The 16,564-nt window shown below is 41.0% G+C and overlaps 1 protein-coding gene across 2 annotated transcripts in view; it reads right to left on the bottom strand.

Moving 5' to 3' along the window:
• Positions 1 to 16,564, bottom strand: part of LOC307255946 (netrin-G1-like) — a 57,231-nt gene that overhangs the window by 31,145 nt on the left and 9,522 nt on the right. The window lies entirely within an intron of this gene.

Below are 16,564 nucleotides of genomic sequence, written 5' to 3' on the forward strand. Positions count from 1 at the left end.
AACTTTTAGATATTGTATAGCTACAAGATGTTGTATAGTATGAATTTGTAAGATTACTCATTTGTTTTTACAAAATGGAATATTTTTAAAGTGCTATGCCCTAAATCAAAAGCTAATCAGTTTAATTTTGGGGTTAATTTTTGGGATAACAGAATTGTTTGACCAATGGTGTAGCGCTTCATTCAAAAAGTAGTTTTCTAAAAGTAATCCTAGAAAACTATTTATAAAGCAATTCTCTGCAATAGTCCCACCCACACGATTACGAAGCCCTGCAGCATTCTCCCAGGTCGGCTGTTGGTCCACTTTGCCTCGAAAGGTTATTTGCTTTTCCATCACCTCATAGGCTTGCCATCCTAATAGGATTCCACCATGGACTCAATAGCATTTCCATCACATTCCCACCAATGCGTACTTTATAATCTGCGCAGGCAATGTTGGCCCTGGAGCTGCAGGATAAAGTGACCCTCTCATTAAGATGACATTGTGGATCCCATATTCTCGGCCAGCACCATTCGTGCCTACACTGCCACCCAAATTGCCAGTGTAATTGATATTCCTCGTGGTATTTCAGCCGAGATGGGAACAGAATCCCGATGAGTGTTTCTTATGAAACACGCAAAGGGACATGCATTTTTCATGGGCTTGTGTCTGCTTTTTACCATAGACGTCCACTGAGTCTGGATGTTTGTGTGAGCATGTTAGTGGGGAGAGAGAGAAGCTCTTGATGTGTTTGTGTTTGTTTGCGAGAGGGATAGAGAGAGAGAGCTCTGAATGTGTTTGCCTGTGTGCACATGCACTATGTGCCATGTGTGTGTTTGTGTGTCTGAGTGTGGCTGAATTAGCAAAGAGAGAGAGGGAGGGAGAGAGAGCTGAAACAGAGCCAGCGAGCTCAAGACACACTCCAATTGACATTCCTCTCACCTCTGCTCCAGGAACAATGAGGTTAAGTGCAGATGAGATTCAGATCAACTGTAAAGCGGTTCGATAATCAGCAATCATCTGACACTCTACACGCAAAATTATCTAAAGGTGAGAACAGTGCTATCGGCAACATTATACTCGCTTATCTCTCCGGTATTGCACTGCGTTCAACACTGACTGCCACTTTGTCGAGTGAAGATCACTGGCAGGAATGCTGATAAGCAGACGCCATTATATTTTATTTTAAAAGACCAATGGCTGCTTTTTGTCATTGAGGAAGGACCCTTAATTCAAACTTAAAGTAAAATCGTATTTGATGCTCTATCATCTGCACAGAAAGAGGTTTTGTATGTATGACTCCCCTGATTTTAGAAAGATAAAGATCTTCTCAGTCCATTTTATTACTTGCGGGGCCGTGATACGCTATCAGCGACTTGCTCCGCAATTGGAAAGCGATAATGATGCAATGAGGTAGACCAAGAACTGAGGGATTGTGGGTCACTCGGCCCGCTCAGTTGACTCAAAGGAGCCCTCAGTGATCCAATTAGGAGGGTAATAAGGGTTGCGATGCTAAGACAGAGAGTGCGTGAATGAGAAAGAGTGGGAGGGAAAGATATTGAAATAGTAGACCTTTCTACAATATGTGTTTTCTTTTAAAGAAAGATATCAGTTGCTAAAAGTATTCTCCTTGCACACCCACACACACAAGTGCAGTGCCAACACACAGCTCTTGAAAGGTCCACACTGTAGCCTGAAAACAAAAACCGCAGTGAAAACATCTGAAAGAGTTAAGGGGTAATAGGAGGACGTTGGATGCCTGATTTCACCCACAGGGACAATAAATTGTACTAGTGTCAACTGTTTGCCAATGATGTGTGCTGAGGCCTGTTATATTCCCCCACTTGTGCCTGGACAGCCTTGGAGGTCCGCTCAGAGCTCAGACATTGGCCGCACATGGCGAGCGAGGGACAGAGAGAGAGAGACGCATACTGCGTGAGAGAGATTGATTTCCCTGTTGTCATTCAAGAGCATGTATTTTCCACTTATATTTGTTTCATTTGTTGTCACGGTTAGGTTTTGGGCGGGAGCAGCTGGGTTGCTGCTTGTGTATCATCATCATCATCCCAAATGGGAACGTTATTCACAGACGATATAAAGTACTCAGACCGCAGCGTCCGTGGCAAAATGAGAAAAACAATTTCCCGCCGCCACAGTGAGAAGCCGAGTAAATACAGAGCTTTAAAGAGAGAGAAATTTGCCTCATCACGCCGGCAGAAGAAGAAGAAGTGTTCGGAGACCAGTGGAAAGCAGTCATAAATTTAATCCATAATCATTCTCTCGCCGCCTGCTCGATTTCAGGCCTTCAGGCAAGTGATCATTCTAGCCAAGGAGCCGGTTCACATATGGGAACGAACCTTTTGTAAAAGCCCCTTCCATCATTAATAGCACTCAATGATACAAAGTTACAATCTTTTCCAATCTAAAATGAAAGGTGGAGTCAGCGATACTGGAGAATCTTTGTTGCCAAAATATTTTTTTGTCAAAATCAGTGAATATCTCCTCATGATCCGCATCCTGTACGTACTGTGTACACAGCCTAGGCTCTGTAAACAAAGAGTATAACAAAGAGGGCCCACTGTAGCTAGCAACATGCTAGTTGACAGAGGCTGTGTATTAAGACTGGATACTTTTCTTTTAAACACACACAGTACGGACAGGTAGTGGTTCTTTAGGAGATTTTCATTGATTTTGACAGCATGTATTTTCCAGAATCGTTGACTGCACCTTCAATTGACATCTACAGTATGTACCTTCTATCAGTAATAATACAATTAATTAGGATAACAATGGTGTGTCAATAAAACACACCATGCTGGAATGCTTTCATACAAAGCAGTGAAGGTGGAATGATTGTGAATTAGAGAAAGGTCAGGACCCTTCAATCTTCTTTCCTGTGGTGGTTATTTAACAACAAAAACAGAGCATTATGAAGATCAATAGCCTCTGTGGTCATTTAAGACCCAGGGCTTCAGTACTATGCCGGGGGCAGCTATTGATACACAATAAGCCCTCACAGCTTGATCCTTTACTCGTGATCATGGCTGTGGGAGAGGGAAATAAGTCAGTGGAGAATAAAAAAGAAAGGAGGGTTTTATACCAAAATGAGATATCGACCGGTTGAAAAATGCCCTTACAAGATAATTGCTGCCTTGAATGTATAATTAAGCATGGATTATAGTTGAAGTTAAAGGTTATCATGCTTTCACTTTTAACCAACATGTAAAACGCTGATGATGTTATTATACTATTGAGAAATATATATTAAGCTCACTCACACATTTTATTATTATTATTGTAAAGTTTATTATTAATGCCAAACGAATATATCACCAAATAATTACACTTTTCTAACTGTAAAGATACTTTTATAAAATGATGTCATCATATTTATTTTATTTAGTTATCGTGTCTGATCACATGCATAATATATCTGTCTCTGTGTGTGTGTGTGTTTTAGTGTATGTAAAATAGGCACAGTTGTTACTTGTAATGAGGAGTCCTACTCAAGCCACAAGAACAATTGTGACACATCTTCTGAGGATCCGAAGGGGCTTTCCACAGTGTTAAGAAAATAACCCCGATGATGTCATGAGGCTTATCTAATGTAAGTCTCAGAGACCATACATTTTTAATAGAAAGTCCATAATATAAAAACATGTCACCTCTCTTATACACATTTTAAAAACACATTACAGAATATGCTACATGTTCGCCTCCTCATCATTATTCTCTTTAGATGTGTAGCTCATGTCAAGGCAGTCAGATAATCTTCCTTATTCCACATCTTTTAACCTTACATACAGCTCTGCAAGGGCTTCTAATGGCCTGTCTCATACTGGTACTGCATCTCTTTTGCCACCATTGCAGCTCTGTAACCGAGCCCAGCTGGGTTCTATCAATGCTATATGATCCGTCTAGGGGCAGTGGCTTAATGCAAGAGCCCTGAGCAGGGAGTCTGCGGCTGTTCGCAGCTAATGATGTCCCGATCTCTGATGCCTATAAGGTCAATCCAATATCAGGGTGTCACACAGTGTGAGCGCAAAAGAAAAAGGAAGAGAGAGAGAGAGAGAGAGAGAGAGAGAGAGAGAGAGAGAGAGAGAGAGAGAGAGAGAGAGAGAGAGAGAGAGAGAGAGAGAGAGAGAGAGAGACTTGAGCTTGAAATGTGCAACCAAATGTCATTGACTGGAATACTATGCAATCGGGTCTTCCAGATTTTAACACTCTTGTGAAGGATCAGTGGATGTTTATATGTCATTTCATGGTCGTGTTAAATGGTTTACTGAGGTTTTTCTATTAAAGGGATCAACAAACGTTGAAAGAAAAAACAACACCGCTCAGAATATATTTGACGCAGACTCATTATATCAATACAATCTTTGAAATGTTGGAACAAGAATGTTCTAGAAGTGCGACGATTTATTTATCAAATTATATGAGCTGCAACATCCAACAATGTGGAACACACACACACACACACACACACACACACACACACACACACACACACACACACACAACACACACACACACACACACACACACACACACACACACACACACACACACACACACACACACACACACACACACACACACACACACACACACACACCAGTGTCTGGTGTTTTGATGCGGGGCAGATGTTAAAATGAGTGACATATGGCCTATGAGAATGACAAAGCATAACCTGTTGATGTGCCTTTTGACACAAGATGTGGCATGGAAGATAAATTATCTGGTCATTGACAGCTCATGCTGAATGATGGGTGCAGGCAATCCAACCAATACGTTTAGTTGACAGATTTCTGGACTTGAAGCTCTGATCAAAAGATTGAACTCACCAAGGTTTTCCACTCACGCCATCTCCCTTAAGGTGAGCTTGTTATTTCGCCATTGTGACATTTTAGAGTATGGTTTGAAATCCTTTTGTTTTTCTGTAAATCACTATTGGACAGTTTATCTTAGAAAATGCATACTAAATTAGTTTGGCTTGACTTTATTGGAGTGATGCACCGTCTTTAGGAAAACTAAAGATAAATTGTGCTATCAGTTACCAGTCCGGGGGGAAATTTATTTGGGGTATAAACAGAGGCCCACAGCATATGAAGAGATCACTCGGCACATAAATTGCACTGCAGTTCAATCAGAAGTCACTACACTGAAATGCTATTACAGAATAATGATATTCATAAAACACAGTTTGGGAGGTAGTTCAAGCAATTATAACTCGTTCTATTTACATTAGTTATTTTTTTTCCAAAGTTTCCACTAAACTTCACACCTACATAAATGCGGCACATATACAGCACACCTACATTGATACTGCATACGCATGGACACAGACAGTGAATACCGTGTAGTTGGATCACATTTTTGTTAAAGAATAGAATGATTAGCAGGGCAACTCCAATAAAGGGATCTGAAGTTTTTGACAAGGAAGATTTTCAACTGTACATTCAGCCTCTCTCACTCTTTATTCTCTATTGCTCTCTTACCTGACAATGCTTGTACAACTATGTAGCCTTGCACACATTGTATTGCATTACCATGTATCCACACATTATGATAAGGATTTAGACACAATTCGGTAACTTTGAAAGCCTTCTACTATGGAAGATAATCCCAATGGATTCCAATTGGGGTCTTATTTTGGTTACTATTTCAAAACTATATGCACCATAGAAATTGCTTGGATCAAGGTGCACATTGATATTGGTACAACAAAGATTTAGGGGTCTATCAGGAGCAGTCGAATGATAAGCAAGTTTGTACAGAAGCAAGCAGTTTATCCTGATCATGTAAAGCATTTTAATTGAAGGTACACAGCAAATACGTCGGTGTTAAATGGTGGGTGTTGGTGTTAAATATAGAGTGTTGGTGTTGTATTAACACCGCTGGGGGACAAAATGACACTGCTTGTAATTTTTTTGAGAAGATTAAGTTGTCAAATCTGGGTGTTGTTTACATCGTCGTTAAATTTGGTCATGACGTAGATACTAGCCACGCCTACAAATCATTCTCCTTCTCTTTGGGGCGGCAGTGGCGAAGTGGGTAGGGCGTTCGCCTCTGGTGTGCAGGGTCGGAGGTTCGATCCCCCGTCTCCCCGCCACATGTCGAAGTGTCCCTGGGCAAGACACTGAACCCCAAATTGCTCCCGATAGTTAGCTTAGTTAGCTTAGCACCCTAGTGCTAAACCTACCCTGCGTGGTAGCTGCTGCTATCGGTGTATGAATGTGTGTGTGACTGGGTGAATGTGTACAAAAAACAATGTAAAGCGCTTTGAGTCTGTGATAAACGGAGATATAGCGCTATACAAGTCCATTTACCATTTTTACCATTTACCATAACAACCGCCATTTTCTTTCATATCTGGAGCTGACATTGGAAGATAACTTTGAGAAAGTAAGTAGATTTTTCAATTTTAACAATGAGAAGTGTTAGATTAACAAAAAATGAGTGTTACCTGTTTAACATTTTTAAAAGTGTTACTTTAACACTGTTAAGTGTGGACACATATAGACACTTTGCTGGTGTTAAATTTGACACCCTGGGTGTTAAATTAACACTCACGAATTTGCTGTGTATAGCTGAATGTTAGAACTAGAAATGTATCTTTAAACCTGAGGCTTCATATAGCTTTTACATCAAAACATTCAATATAACATTAGAAGTCCGTGACCTTTACTAGTTTTTTCTGCTCCCTTACTAACATCCACCAGCCTGTGTTGCTGTGAGAGAAGTCTACCCCCACTGGACCTGAGGTGTTGCTGGATTAATCATACCATCATCCTGCCCGCCCTTACACCTCTCTATCGTGCCTCATGACACCTGCAGAACTGTCGCTGGCCAACACCCCCTCTATCACACCTCCGTTTGCCCATCCTCATTCACGGGGGGCACCGGAGGAGGGGAATTTGACAAATGACAGCTCTTGCCTTTTGATTCAGTGTTCAGGGTGCTGATCCTGGACAACACAAATGAAGACGATTCGAACCAAAGCACCACTTGACAGAGTCAAAGATGCCCATCAGAGACCACAATAAACTCTAAACTTTCAATCATAGCAAAAAAAAGGCATACTCTCTTTGCCCTGGTACTTCTATATAACCCAGGATGATATGTTTGCGGTGATACACAGAGGACAGCCCAAAAAGGATGATAGGAAGGTAGATCTAGGTCGGCTTTTTAGAGGAGGGAATGCTTAAGTGTATCGTGAACACAGAGAGTGGCTGTTGATCCTTTCAGGGGGCTTGGTATAAGCCCCGACGGAAGAGACAGCTGAGATGAGCCACGATGAGATATTGGGAGAGTCAGAGCTTTGGCAGAAACTCAATAGAGCTTTAATGACCTGCAGTCAGGGCCAGCAGTGGCTCACTACAGAGCCAGGCCTTTTATTCTTTTGACCTTCAGATTGAATGAAGGACAGCAGGATTGCTCATCTGACTTGTGAGCGCTCCATCATACCATATCTGAGGTTGGAGGGTTATGAAAGTCGGCGAGCTGACATCAGATAATGGAAGTTCAATACCATGCATGTAAAAGGAACGCTATCTCATGATGGTTTGATAACTTAAATGATCACGGCATGTGAAGGATTGCAAAAATAAAACTTCTGACATTTCGAATTCGATTTTCTTAAAGCTTACCAGTGGTTTCGTGCTACTACTAATCACATCAAGTACTTTACTCACTTTAAGTACTTAAATCACAGCTAAAGCTGTGAATGGTTGTTGAATCATTTCAAATTTACCGTTTGTGAGCAATCAGAACAATGTCGGTAGGTCCATTGCAATAGTGAATTATCCTTAAAGAGATCCTATTATACTACTTTTCTGGTCTTCATTTCTTGTTAAAAACTGCTATAGAGCAACCTGACACAAATCACATCACAAAAAACTATGTAGATTTTCGGGACACTCTTCCTCTTACCCTAGCGAGCACAGCAGTCTCTCTCTACACACTGCTTTGAGCTTCTCCGCCCCTCCCCCCCTGCTGCAAACCCCACTCCGTTGTGATTGGTTACCTTCCTTCCAGCAGCGGGAAATTTTCAGGAAGGTGGGGGCATGCAGCCGGAGCTTGCCTGAGCGGCAGCATTACCATCCATGGAAACATGACAGAAACGACCCGAGCGTGACAGAAACAATCCGGAAATTTGAACGAGTTCGGCTCGACCGGCTGCCATAGTGTTTAGTGCTCTGCATAGCCACCCCAGACGGTCAGCAGGGAATACGTCGAAATGCATGTACGTAATTATTTGATACTCTAGTATGGTTAAACATGACTATAAATCATTATAACAACGTTTATAGGTCATAAAAGTCGAAAAGTATCATAGGTCCTCTTTAACAGCTTCCACAAAGGGCCTTGCAAGATGCACAGGTAAACATAGGATGACTTTGAGTCTCAAATAATTGTCAAACTTCAATCCTGTAGAGATGGGAAACCATATAAATGATGTGTCTACGTCCTATTGGCTGAAGCTATATGGTTAACATATTTATATTATTTGTAATACTTTTGTGGAGATTCATTTTGTAGATCAGCTCTCCCTGTTTGAAAATTAACCTTATATATAAAAAAGCATTTTTTTTTGTATTTAGATAGCAAAACATTAACACTTTGCAAATTGTGCGAAGGATTAGTCATAATTTATGTTGTCAGAGCAACACACCTTATCTGTGTGATTTTTAGCAACAGAGGTGAATCTTGAATAAAGACCCATCAGAGAGACATCTTTCAAGTGTTATGTATGAGGCTCCACACAGCAAACAAAACGGGAACATATGCATCGGGGCGGTAGAGCAAACAGCACGTCAGGGGCTGCAGAGGTGATGGCAGTCAGGGGCTGCAGAGGTGATGGCTGTAACTTGCTATCGGCGCAGACGTCTGATCAAAAACAAAAACACAAACTTCTCCCGGCGCTCGTGTTTTCCATTGGCCACATGCCAGGCACTCCGTCCTTTTGGAACGTCGCCCTCGCCAAAGCTAGTCCCTTTGAGGACTGCAACACAAGCCAGTCTGGCCTTTTGAAGTATACACTGCTTGGCAAATCAACCGCGCCGCACTTCCAGGGCCGCAGCCTTGATTGGGATTCACGGGGTGTCGGGCAGACGAGGGGAAACGCACTCCACATTAATTAACACCTGGCCTCATTATCTGTCCCTTGTGGCCGAGTCCTACCGGGGGTTTATTTAACACCGCCTTATTGTCATGGGGGGGTGTGTGTGACGGCATTCGCTCATTTGTACATGAGTATTTGTTGCTTTTTTAGTGTTGGTGTTTATCTGTATGTGAGCTATAACCTGTATATTTTCACATATATTAAGATGTGTGTGGCTGCACGTTTCTGCTTGTGTGTGTGTGAGCTTGGCTGTGTCTGGGATTAGATTCCTTCTGATGTCAGGATTCAATAAAGAGCTTTAACATTGCTATAATGAGAGGATGTTTAATTCTCTTTGCTAGATCCACTGCTCTCTTTTGAGGCGCTCTGTATTCCAAAGCAGCCACTGGATGAAACACCGCCTGCTTGTGTGGTGAAAAACTGATATCTCTCTTGTCGAGATACTCTAGACGGCAAAAACAAACGCGGGCGGATAAGTTAGTGTAAAATAAACACATCGGACAATTTACAGGCACCTCTTTTGATTCTGGAGAGAAAGAGCATGACACAACAAATGCAAGGCTTGCACTTTTGTATCTCATTGGCTTTGGCTGTGTATTAATTATTTACATACATCGTTCAGAAAGACACTTTGGATAAAGTGGACCACCACACCCATATGACAAGATTTATACATTATGTGTATGCTTTGTGTATGACAGTTTAGATATGTAAATTGCCTCTCCGGTTTTCTCTGATCCATCAACATTTGAGCAATAGTTCAACTGTTTGGGAAATACGCTAATCTACTTTCTATTTGAGAGTTGGATTGTAAGATCAATATCAATCTCGTGTTTGTGGTGTGGTGCTGGAGTCAGGGGAGTCAATTAGCTTAGTTTGGTTTAAAGACTGGAAGCAAAGGGAAACCGCTAATCCGACAATACAAATTTACCTAAAAACTGTGATACACACTGATTAACAAGTTGTATCTTGTCTATTTAATCTGTCCACAAACAGCAGTTTAAAAAAGGAAAAGGTGTGGTTTAATAGAGAGTTACGTGTTTTGTTATTTCTTGGCAATCAACGGTTGTTATTAACCTTCTCCTCTACAGTTTAGAGATGTAAACACAATGTTGAACTCCCTGAAGCACTGTCAAGACAATTTGTGATTGGTCAATGCGGTAAATTTGCATGTCAGCTCCATATAAATATAAATTCACCTCCACAACTTACTCCAGTGATAATGGTGATTCCTCCAGTGATAATGGTGATTCCATTGAAAACTACTACTGATATCAGTGCAGATTTTTGATGATATGATTGGCAAAACTATTGGTAAGTGTAGCTGGCCTATAGGACACAAGATGTCTGTCTTACAGGCCAAATCATTTAGAGAAACTGAAACATCACAAAGTGTTACCAGTGTGTTACTCCAGATTGCCTCAACCCCAAAAATACACTGATGAACTATTGCATTGGGTAAATGGGTGTTTCCTTTAAGCAGCTCTGAAACGCTTTCTGCTTTTTAGAAGAAAATCAGAGGATACAGACTCAGTTCCTTTCACAATGAAATACAGGGGTTATTGCAGAGAAATTTATAGAAACTGGAATGAAATTGAGAAAGCGAAAGAAAGATCGAGATCGAAATTGAGGAATTGTTCAGTGTGTTAGCTCATTGTGTTTCAACTCATCCTCCATCTTTTCAATCTGCATAGTTATTAGAGGCTTTTATTAATTTGAAATGCCAAAGTGAGGAATACGGCATTACTGAAATGTCACCCTTTCACGGGAGCATGATAAAATCACACCAGACACTTTTGGAGATGAACATTCTTCCATTCTGTACTTTCATCCCTATACCGCTCTACCTCCTTCCCTCCCTCCCTCCCTCTCTCTCTCTCTCTCTCTACAGTACAGATTTTTTCTCTCTTTCTCAGAGATCGATATGGCCTGACAACATGATGGCTGGGTTTCCTTAGGGAAGGTGGGTCGCAACAGTTGCCTGTCATCTCGCCATTATTTCTCTCTTTCTAGTCTTTCCCCCCTGACCCGGTTCATGATTTCTCTAAATATAAAAAAAATACACAAAAAAATCCTTCCCTGTAATAATTGACCTTTAAAAAAACGACGACACAGCCAGCATTTTGAATTATTGGGGATTTTAGAGGACAGATAAAAGAACCCCGACGTATTATATATTGTACTTGAACAGAAATGTCACAATGATTTTGGATTTTCAGGAGTGTTAGCACACTTTTGCTACAGACGAAATCCTGACATCAGCTCTGGGCCAGCCTTTGTTCCTTGGTTCTTCTGTAACTCAATGCAATCTCTCATTGCATATTTATTTTATCACCCTTACAGCTCTTGCTATAAGAAAACGAGACGTTTGAGATTTTAAGAGAGTTATACAGGGATACATTTCTTAATATACTAAAAACTGGAGCTCCCAGCTAAATTCCAAGCTCAGCACAGGATCTCAACTTTGTACCGTACGGTATACACTCACCGGCCACTTTATTAGGTACAGCGGTTCATTTTCTTGTTAACACATATAACTAATCAGCCAATCACATGTCAGCAACTCAATGCATTCAGGCATGTAGACCTGGACGTGACAACTTATTGAGGTTGAAACCGAGCAACAGAATGGGAAAGAAAGGGGTTTTAAGTGACTTTGAACATGGCAATGTTGAGGGTGCCAGGAGGGCTGGTATGAGTATTTCAGAAACTGTTGATCTACTGGGATTTTCACTCTAAACCATCTCTAGGGTTTACAGAGAATGTATCCAGTGAAAAATGAAAAAATATCCAGTGAGCGGCATTTGTGTGGACGTAAAATGCCTTGTTGAAATCAGAGGTCAGTGGAGGATGGGCATACTAGTTTGAGATGATAGAAAGGCAACAATAACTCAAATAACCACTCGTTACAACCAGGGTATGCAGAATACCATCTCTGAACGCAAAACACAACCAAACTTGAAGCAGATGGGTTACAGCTACAGAAGACCCCACCGGGTGCCACTCCAGTCAGCTAAAAACAGGAAAATGAGGCTACAATTCTCACAGGATCACCAATATTGGACAAAAGAAGATTGAAAAATCATGCCTGGTCCGATGAGTCTCGATTTCAGTTGCGACATTCAGATGGCAGGTTCAGAATTTGGCGTAAACAACATGAAAGTATGGATCCATCCTGCTGTGCACCAGCAAGAATGCCATGTTCAAAGTCACCTAAACCCCCTTTCTTCCCCATTCTGATGCTCAGTTTAACTTCAGTACATTGTCTTGACCACTTCTAAATGCATAAATGTATTAAATTGCCTCCATGTGATTGGCTGATTAGCTTTTTGTTTTTATAAGCCATTGAACAGGTGTACCTAATAAAGTGGCCGGTGAGTGTATACCAATAATATGCATCAACACTCTTAAAGCAAGACATGTCTGAACTAGAGGTATGGGTTTTGTGTTCTGTTTGATTTTTTACCTAAACAGAAATAAAGTAGAAACGATAAATATCATTACAATTATTCCAATAAAGTCCACTCTTGCTGAGTTCTGCTGCACATTGCTGCCATCCTTACTATAAATTGGGAAAATGAAGTTTCTCTCTTTAAACAAGGTCTGACATTTCCTTACAACAACACTAGGCCACTGCAAGATACGCTACAGATTTGTGTTACCTTATAATATATTATTCATTATTATTTTCTAGCTCCTGTATAACATCTGGGAAGAGAGCTGTTTGCTGTGTTCTTATGTTAAATAAGTGAATATGGCCTTTTGAAAGAAAAGCTCTAGCTGTAACAGCTGTTTTCCCACCAACACAGTCCTTTTGAGGTAAAAAGCATTCAACATGCCATGAGAGCACTGATTCATAGCTTGTCACTCACCAGTATGGTCAAATTAGAATCAGTGTCTCGAGGGAGTGAGAATCCTTCATGTGCCCTGTGCACATGAAGCACTTACTTCACTGCAAATGAAAAAAAAAACTGCAACCGTTGGCAGAGGGCGAGCCAAGTTGAGTGTTTTTGGGCAGCCACAAAGAGCCAGCCTGCCAAATAGCTTTTGATTAACTCAATTACTGTATCTTTACAAGAATCCCATTCAGCTTGTCGAGCATAAACGGGTGAATGGTCATACAAGGACTGCAGGCTGGGAGAGCTTAAGTAAGTCACAGTTATTTTCTTTTTTTCTTATTTGAGGGACATGAAGCTGTCTGAGGTTGGACGCCAATGAAAAATTAGCTGACGGCCACAACAACGGCATTGCTTTGAAAGCACTTTATTTAAAGCTTTGATTTACTACAGCCCCACACCATTGGCTGGTATCCACAGCAAATTAGTTAAATGTGGCTGGACTAGCGGAATAAAGGAGGCCGAATCGTATCTTGAGGTAACAGGGTTTTCATTTGAATCGGTCCAAAAGACCATCTTATCTCCTGCAGTTTTGGTCCTTAAGCACTGAAAGGTAATTAGATTTGTCTTCGTCACCCTGTTTCAAAATTCAAACCTAAAGGGAACAAAAAAAAAGATTAAATATCTTATGTGAAGTTTTTTTAATGTGTAATTTGAAAATTAGGGCTGTAAGGATTCTATCAGTTCACATTGAATTTGCACAATGGACATTTTAAACTAAGTTTTGCAAGCTGTGTGTCTAAAAATTAGAGGTGGGCATAGATTAATTTTTTTAATCTAGATTAATCTAGATTAATTTTGGAATTAATCTAGATTAATCTAGATTAAAATGGCTCATTTGAATTCAATCATAATATGTGTGTGCTCCCTAAATAATGACTCAAAGTAAGTCTTTGAGAACGTGTTTCTCAAGCCAGGTGGCCATCAGACCAGGGGCTCATCTCCTGTGCAGGTGCACACCTAATGCATCAAGTTAACGCGCGTGCAGAAAGAGGATGTCACGGAACTCATGTCTGTTAGCTTTTCAATATAAGACTGTCAAAATAAAAGTCCCGCAAAACAATCGTTATTTTGGGGATTAACTTCTCCGCGTGAGAAATTTGAGTTGTAGGCTAGCGTGTGAGAGTGTGAGCTAGTTGATATGAGTGTGTCTCACGGCCAAAAGGGTGAGACTTGGCAGCTCTGTCAGTTGTCAAACAAAGCGGACGGACGTGGTCTCTATAGCAACGAGATCAGCTGAGCTATCACTGATAAAAAAAAATATTGTTTCCATAATGATTTCCATAGCCTTAAGCCATAGGCTAGCCTACATGTTGTGTGTTCAGTGATTTTCAACCTTTAATGAGTCGAGGCTATGCATTGGCTTTGGCGATTTCCCTTGCCTCTTTTTTTTCTCTCCACACAAAGCTCTCCCATTGTACACACGCATGCCCCGGCCGCTTCCGAGAGCACAGACTGTTAGAACTCCTACAGTAAACCAATTCCGCATTGCACAAGGTGCAAACAACCTTGGTCTTGTCGAGGTTTCCATTGGGAAGCTTCTTAAAAATACATTTTCCCTGAAGCAAACCCGGCGGCTTCCTAGCTGCATCCATGTGAGCACGTTACGTTTGATGTGGTACACAGGTGCGAAGTCGGACTCGTTCTGACTCGTGCACTACAGTGCAATTCGGCCAGGTATACATCCGCGCTAAAATAAGAGGAATAAGAGATTAACGGCGATATTTTTTTTATCGCCGATAAGAGTCTGGCGTTAACGCAGCACGTTAACGCCGTTATCGGCCCACCACTACTAAAAATACAGCTTTTTAATTTTAAGATTTACCACCTTCAATCAAAGAGACGCCAAAAAGACCAAATCTGCATATTCCCAAGAGGCCACGCTTTTAGCTGAAAGTATCAGTTGGATCAAGTTAATCCGGTCAATAGCAACATTGTAATTGTTTCTCTAGCTAAAATATGTGTCCAACTGATAATTATCAAACTTAGCCTGATATCTGGCCTTCAGTGCAGCTGTGATTTTCTAACGAAGCACCACCTAAATGTGAATGATTGGGCTGCTTGTCTCAACTTTTTCCAACTTTCTATTTTCCCCCCGGACACTGAAATATGCTACTCTAATTACCCACAGCAAACAATGTGATCGATTAATCAATCGCCTGCCCAGCTGAAGCAGACGGATCTGATGATTTTCATTCATTACATTTTTGTTGACTTAATGACAACAAAAAGGAAATGTGCAGTTATTATTTGTGCTGAAAAAAAGATAGTCATGCAAGGATCATAAAAAAAAACATACTCGCTTTTCAAGTAATATGGCTGCATGAAAATGTGCTTGAAAATGTTCTTAAAGAATAACACACTTGTGCTTATGTTCAGGCGCTCTGTTTTAGACAGCAAACATGCATCCAAATGTTAAGCTATCCAGAAAGACTCTCTCTGTCTAGTCAAACCACAAAGCCCATCACTTTCTTTTATATCTCCATGCATAATTTATCCGTCTTTGTATTTACAACCTTCCTAGAATTAACCTGTCACAGATCCCAGGGAATAAAGCCGACATATCTCTATCTGTCAAGCGCTCACCTCATATCGAGCATCCAACCTCCACGCGTTTCAAACAAGCCATGGATATTATGCGTCATCGGCTGACAGAAAACAAGGAACAGGGAAATTAAAAAGCCAGGAGACAAAAGAGGTGGCAGGCGAGTGAAAGAATAAATGATGACTCCCTCCCTCTCCTGGACTCTGGGGACATGTTGCATGTCATCTCGGTGTCTTGGAACGCACTGGTGCGGTGATGATGTGCTGGGCAGGGCCAGTTCAGAACAGAGTCAAGGGCACTGGGTTGACAGGAAGCTAAACGCTCCAACTGTTCCCTGTCCCCAAACAAAAGTATGGATGAGTGAATACACCCCCCCCCCAAAAAAAAAGAGAGGTACAGGGATCAAAGAGGGGCAATGGCAGTTTCTGGGATGACCTGAACTGTTTCTTATGATAATGAGGCTCCAACTGGTTTACCACAGACACAGGCTGTGTTCAAAATCACTTCCCATTTACCATTATTAACCATTTGCTATTGGTGTATTATATCAACAGTCCACCATTCTATTTAGTCAGAAGTGTCAGAATACCTTACATGTATGCACTATCAAGTGTCCTTTAAAAAAACACATTTTATGATGCCAACAATACCTAAATGCAATGCGTTACATTTTATAAAACATAGGTTCGGTGACATGAGTCACTATTGATGCAAAATTATGACGATTCACGAGGGTAAGGCATCTGCATTAATTTCTCACTACAGAGTAGACTGAGTTTCGCGGTGTCTATTATTTAGGGAGTTGTGAATGAGCTGGAATCACTTGATTTAACCTGCAATCATTGATTGATTTCATTTTGGCCACAAGGGGCAGCGGCAACTACCTCCTGATCTTTCCTTTGGAAAACCCAAGATTGGAAAGAAATATGTCCATTGAACCTAATCCAGGCAGAAATGGCTGTACATGTATTCTTAAACATATTTTATAGGAGATAGAGTTGAGGCCCCAGCCTTTCTGCT

This window comes from Ammodytes marinus (genome assembly GCF_949987685.1).
Source record: "Ammodytes marinus genome assembly, chromosome: 9".
NCBI lineage: Eukaryota > Metazoa > Chordata > Actinopteri > Uranoscopiformes > Ammodytidae > Ammodytes > Ammodytes marinus.